The sequence below is a fragment of the Triticum aestivum genome, chromosome 6D (genome assembly GCF_018294505.1).
Source record: "Triticum aestivum cultivar Chinese Spring chromosome 6D, IWGSC CS RefSeq v2.1, whole genome shotgun sequence".
In the NCBI taxonomy this organism is placed as follows: Eukaryota; Viridiplantae; Streptophyta; class Magnoliopsida; order Poales; family Poaceae; genus Triticum; species Triticum aestivum.
The window spans coordinates 116,200,465-116,205,923 of NC_057811.1; positions in this window are offsets into that span (position 1 = coordinate 116,200,465).

Below are 5,459 nucleotides of genomic sequence, written 5' to 3' on the forward strand. Positions count from 1 at the left end.
GATTTGGGTGCTAGTGTTTCCACGATTCCAAAGACTTTGTGCGATTTGTTAGGTTTCCGTGATTTTGATGATTGCTCTTTAAACTTGCACCTTGCGGATTCCACCATTCAGAAACCTACGGGAAGAATTAATGATGTTCTTATTATTGCAAATAGGAATTATGTGTCTGTAGATTTTATTGTTCTTGATATAGATTGCAATCCTTCATGTCCTATTATCCTTGGTAGACCATTCCATAGAACGATTGGTGCAATTATTGATATGAAGGAAGGGAATATTAGATTCCAATTTCCGTTAAGGAAAGGCATGGAACACTTCCCTAGAAAGAAAATAAAATTACCTTATGAATCTATTATGAGAGCCACTTATGGATTGCCTACAAAAGATGGCAATACCTAGATCTATCCTTGCTTTTATGCCTAGCTAGGGGCGTTAAACGGTAGCACTTGTTGGGAGGAAACCCAATTTTTTTTTAGTTTTTTTGCTTTTTGCTTCTTTTTAGGAATTTTTTATGTTTTAATTAGTGTTTGTGCCAAGTTTAACCTATAGGATCTTCTTGGATGATAGTTATTTGATCTTGCTGAAAATTGCAGAAACTTTCTGTTCACGGAAATAATTGTTAAAAATCACCAGAACGTGATAAAATATTGATTCCAATTGCTGCTGATCAATAAACAAATTTTCTAGGTCTTACTATTTTGGCTGAATTTTTGGAGTTCCAGAAGTTTGCGTTAGTTACAGATTACTACAGAATGTTCTGTTTTTGACAGATTCTGTTTTTCGTGTGTTGTTTGCTTATTTTGATGAATCTATGGCTAGTAAAATAGTTTATAAACCATAGAGAAGTTGGAATACAGTAGGTTTAACACCAATATAAATAAAGAATGAGTTCATTACAGTACCTTGAAGTGGTGTTTTGTTTTCTTTCGCTAACGGAGCTCACGAGATTTTCTGTTAAGTTTTGTGTTGTGAAGTTTTCAAGTTTTGGGTAAAAGATTTGATGGATTATGGAACAAGGAGTGGCAAGAGCCTAAGCTTGGGGATGCCCATGGCACCCCAAGATAATCTAAGGACACCAAAAAGCCAAAGCTTGGGGATGCCCCGGAAGGCATCCCCTCTTTCGTCTACTTCCATCGGTAACTTTACTTGGAGCTATATTTTTATTCACCACATGATATGTGTTTTTCTTGGAGCGTCTTGTATTATTTGAGTCTTTGCTTTTTAGTTTACCACAATCATCTTTGCTGTACACACCTTTTGAGAGAGACACACTTGATTCGGAAATTATTACAATACTCTATGTGCTTCACTTATATCTTTTGAGTTATATAGTTTTTGCTCTAGTGCTTCACTTATATCTTTTAGAGCACGGTGGTGGTTTTGTTTTATAGAAACTATTGTTCTCTCATGCTTCACTTAGATTATTTTGAGAGTCCTATAAAACAGCATGGTAGTTTGCTTTGACAATGATAGGCATTCAAGATTAGTAAAAAAAAATCTTATGAGAGTGTTGAATATTATGAGAAGTTTGATACTAGATAATTGTTTTGAGATATGAAGATGGTGATATTAGAGTCATGCTAGTTGAGTAGTTTTGAATTTGAGAAATACTTGTGTTAAAGTTTGTGATTCCCGTAGCATGCACGTATGGTGAACCGTTATGTGATGAAGTCGGAGCATGATTTATTTATTGATTGTCTTCCTTATGAGTGGCGGTCGGGGATGAGCGATGGTCTTTTCCTACCAATCTATACCCCTAGGAGCATGCGCGTAATACTTTGCTTTGATAACTTGTAGATTTTTGCAATAAGTATATGAGTTCTTTATGACTAATGTTGAGTCCATGGATTATGCGCACTTTTCTTCCTTCCACCATTGCTAGCCTCTCTAATACCGCGCACTTTTCGCCGTTATCATACACCCACCATATACCTTCCTCAAAACAGCCACCATACCTACCTATCATGGCATTTCCATAGCCATTCCGAGATATATTTCCATGCAACTTACCATCGTTTCGTTTATTATGACACGCTCCATCATTGTCATATTGCTTCGCATGATCATGTAGTTGACATCGTATTTGTGGCAAAGCCACCGTTCATAATTCTTTCATACATGTCACTCTTGATTCATTGAATATCCCGGTACACCGCCGGAGGCATTCACATAGAGTCATATTTTTTTCTAAGTATTGAGTTGTAATTGTTGAGTTGTAAGTAAATAAAAGTGTGATGATCATCATTTTTTAGAGCATTGTCCCAAGTGAGGAAAGTATGATGGAGACTATCCCCCACAAGTCGGGATGAGACTCCGGACGAAAAAAAGAGGCCAAAAAAAAGAGAAGAAGAGGCCCAAATAAAAAAATGAGAGAAAAAGAGAGAAGGGACAATGTTACTATCCTTTTTTACCACACTTGTGCTTCAAAGTAGCACCATGATCTTCATGATAGAAAGTCTCCTATGATATCACTTTCATATACTAGTGGGAAATTTTTCATTATAGAACTTGGCTTGTATATTCCAATGATGGGCTTCCTCAAAATGCCCTAGGTCTTCGTGAGCAAGCGAGTTGGATGCACACCCACTTAGTTCCTTTTGTTGAGCTTGCATATACTTATAGCTCTAAGTGCATCCGTTTCATGGCAATCCCTACTCACTCGCATTGATATCTATTAATGGGCATCTCCATAGCCCGTTGATACGCCTAGTTGATGTGAGACTATCTTCTCCCTTTTTTGTCTTCTCTACAACCACCATTCTATTCCACATATAGTGCTATGTCCATGGCTCACGCTCATGTATTGCGTGAAGATTGAAAAAGTTTTAGAACACTAAAAGTATGAAACAATTGCTTGGCTTGTCATCGAGGTTGTGCATGATTTAAATATTTTGTGTGGTGAAGATAGAGCATAGCCAGACTATATGATTTTGTAGGGATAACTTTCTTTGGCCATGTTATTTTGAGAAGACATAATTGCTTAGTTAGTATGCTTGAAGTATTATTATTTTTATGTCAATATTAAACTTTTGCCTTGAATCTTTCGGGTCTGAATATTCATACCACAATTAAGAGAATTACATTGAAATTATGCCAAGTAGCATTCCACATAAAAAAATCTGTTTTTATCATTTACCTACTCGAGGACGAGCAGGAATTAAGCTTGGGGATGCTTGATACGTCTCCAACGCATCTATAATTTTTTATTGTTCCATGCTATATTACATTCTGTTTTGGACATTAATGGGCTTTATTATACACTTTTATATTATTTTTGGGACTAACCTATTAACCGGAGGCCCAGCCCAGAATTGCTGTTTTTTGCCTATTTCAGAGTTTCGCAGAAAAAGAATATCAAACGGAGTCCAAACGGAATGAAACCTTCGGGAACGTGATTTTCGGAACGAACGTGATCCAAAGGACTTGGACCCTACGTCAAGACATCAACCAGGAGGGCACGAGGTAGGGGGGCGCGCCTACCCCCTGGGCGCGCCCTCGACCCTCATGGGCCCCATGTTGCTCCACCGACGTACTTCTTCCTCCTATATATACCTACGTACCCCCAAACTACCAGATACGGAGCCAAAAACCTAATTCCACCGCCGCAACCTTCTGTACCCGTGAGATCCCATCTTGGGGCCTTTTCCGGAGCTCCGCCGGAGGGGGCACGATCACAGAGGGCTTCTACATCAACACCATAGCCTCTCCGGTGATGTGTGAGTAGTTTACCTCAGACCTTTACGTCCATAGTTATTAGCTAGATGGCTTCTTCTCTCTTTTTGGATCTCAATACAATGTTCCCCCCTCTCTTGTGGAGATCTATTTGATGTAATCTTCTTTTGCGGTGTGTTTGTTGAGACCGATGAATTGTGGGTTTATGATCAAGTTTATCTATGAACAATATTTGAATCTTCTCTGAATTCTTTTATGTATGATTGGTTATCTTTGCAAGTCTCTTCGAATTATCAGTTTGGTTTGGCCTACTAGATTGATCTTTCTTGCAATGGGAGAAGTGCTTAGCTTTGGGTTCAATCTTGCGGTGTCCTTTCCCAGTGACAGTAGAGGCAGCAAGGCACGTATTGTATTGTTGCCATCGAGGATAACAAGATGGGGTTTATATCATATTGCGTGGCCTCCTACTGGATTGATACCTTGGTTCTCAAAAACTGAGGGAAATACTTACGCTACTTTGCTGCATCACCCTTTCCTCTTCAAGGGAAAACCAACGCAGTGCTCAAGAGGTAGCACACACGTCGGCGCCCGCCTGGTCTCGATCGTCATGGCTCACGTCACGAGAGCCTCGTGAGGTTTGCCCTGCCTTGATATCTCTGCTCCTCGTGAGCCTACCTGGCTAGGCCACTCCTGAGGAAGTCTTGCGTCGTCCGCCTCGCGAGGCTTGGCCCCTCGCGAAGGTCTTGGATGCCTTGTCGATGAAGATGGGTCGTACGGCCCGCTGACTCAGCCACGCCGTGGGCCGCGGGCAGGCAAGTCTGGGGACCCCCGTTCCCAGAACGCCGACAGTAGCCCCCGGGCCCAAGGTGCACTCGGGCTTGGCTTCGCGGTGAAGCCAAGGGTCAAGTACGGAGCGCCGCGGGCCCCAAAAGCCTACAGCCTCGGTTGACGCGTGGCGGTTGATTGGACGTGGGCGTCTCCACTTCCCCATGCTACCTCGGCAACTGCTTGACCTGACAAAAGGCTGGTGCAGGCAGTACTTGCCTTCATTGCTTCTTCCTCGCCTCGCTCCAGATCCCCTTTCTCGCTCCTCGCCACCGCTACCTCCAGATCCGCTCCAATCTCATCCTGCATCTGCGATCCATGGCGCCGCGCAAAGTCGGGACTTCCTCAGCACCGGCTTGGTATGAGCCGGCCCTTGAGGCGCCTACCGTCACGGAGAAGAGCCTCGCCTCCGTGCGCCTGCTGACGGCGGGTGAGAGCAACGAGTGGGGAGAGACCGAGCTCCGGCTTGCCTCCGATGTGCCGGAGCCTGAGCACCTTCTTCCCCTTCTTCTCGAGCAGTGTTGCCGTCGGGTTGGTTCCTCCCTTCTCTGATTTCTTTTATGAAGTCCTCAACCACTACGGGCTGCAGGCGTTGCATCTCCGTCCCAACTCTGTCCTCCTCTTGTCCATCTTCGCCTACTACTGTGAGGCGTACCTGGGCATGATGCCATCCGTGGCGCTCCTGCGCCATTTCTTCTTCCTCCGTGTCAACGAAGGGCACATCTACGGATGCGCTAATTTCGTCGCATCCGGCAAGGCCAACTCGATCTCGAGCACCGGGAAGAGGGCCGACAACATTCGATCCAAATGGGTCATGATGGACGCCCAGCGCGCCGATCCGCGTCTGGTGTTGCCAATGGTGGCGCCCTCTTCCAACGGGGGGTGGCCCAAGGCGGAGCTTGCTGATGAGTGGGCATCGTTAGTGTTGGGGCAGATGATGACCGACTTGAAGCCGGGCAATG